We start from the raw sequence: 1,526 nt of genomic DNA, 5'->3' as shown, positions 1-1,526 counted from the left end.
CTGACCGTGATAATTTCTCCACACGTATATTGAGATAGAAAAGACTTTTATTATAAAGTTAATTTCCGAACAACAGTACGTAGGGTTATCCCCCCGCGTCCTGAAGTGAGCTTTATAGTAACATATTTGAATTTTACAGAATAATTTTAAAGAGACAATCGAGTCAATGCCTTGGGTACGGGACGGCAAGATTCACAATTAATGAATCTACAATTACTTGGTTTTAACAAGGGGGAATCGGACAGGCGTTACAATCAGTGTTTCCGCAGCTTCTCGCGGACTCGCCCAAATGCCCTTGAAAGACTAGGATAATTGTGGGTGAGCTCACCAGCGAGTGTCGTCCTTCTTTGTAGATCTCGAAGTCTTGGCCTTGCCGGGACTGCAGGTCTGGCGTTACACGTCGTCAGGAGGCTCCCGGCCTATCTTTCCACTAATTACTGCGCGAATTGAATTACGTGCTCGATGAGCGTCGTTCGTGCGTGCGTACTTGGCGACGGCGGAAGCCCAACTACTACTGACTGATCTCCGGTCGGCGTGCTCGAGGCTTCGTTTTGGCGGGACCCCCTTCCACCTTGAGGCTCCGCCCACTCTGCTCTCGCAGTGCCTTTCTGGTTGAAGCTTCTAGTCATTAAAACATATGACCTTTGAGGGTCACCGAGGAGTCTTCTGTACCGACGGCTAATGTAGGTAGCGTTTTGATTGTCCTGCAACAGCTTAAGGAGTTTGCGCTCCCATAGGTAGCGTGGTGAGAGTATCTGTAGTTCCTGGAGTCGATGCAGACGTCGCCACTTGTCTCGGAGGGACATGATCAGCTCTCATATTGTTATACCGTATAACATAAATAGAAACGAACGCTCTTTGTTTATAATGACATAATTTGTTATAAACAATGAAAAAAGTGATCCATGCTATCGATTAGATGTCTTTTAACATGAAATATTTTCGATTTCTTCCAATGACAAATTTTGGAAATTATTTAGTTCAACCTTTATATGTATATGAACAATTATATGCATATATATTGGGCGCGGAAAGCATAAAAAACATAGTTTGTCTGCCAGGAGTTTCGTAGGATAATATTGGAGTTAGTAGCACACCCCAAACCGTGTATAAGGGCACAAAAAATTGTTAATATCAATCAGGAGTTTTGTAGGATAATATTAAAGTTAGTAGCATCTTATGGACTTGTAAAAAATGGAAAATGAATTTGAAAAAAAACAACAAAAAAATTCATTTTACTATACATTTATTTTACATGTAATAAATCATCAAAAGTATGAGAAATTAAATTAATAGCATTAGATTTATATCCATGCAAAACACAAGTTAACGAAAATACACAATTTCTAACGTAAAAAAAATTTGTGAAGGAGGCATTTCCGCGCCCAATATTTATATATATATATATATATGTATATGTATTTACGGATAAAATAAACTTATCATAAAAAATGCTCAATAATCGAGTTTTGTATAACGGTGTTTTCCCGGTGACATTGCCTTTAGTTTTGCCGGTCCATGTGAAA

This window comes from Chelonus insularis, unplaced genomic scaffold (genome assembly GCF_013357705.1).
Source record: "Chelonus insularis isolate UGA/USDA-ARS -01 unplaced genomic scaffold, ASM1335770v1 contig_27_pilon, whole genome shotgun sequence".
NCBI lineage: Eukaryota > Metazoa > Arthropoda > Insecta > Hymenoptera > Braconidae > Chelonus > Chelonus insularis.
This window is presented reverse-complemented; position numbering follows the sequence as displayed.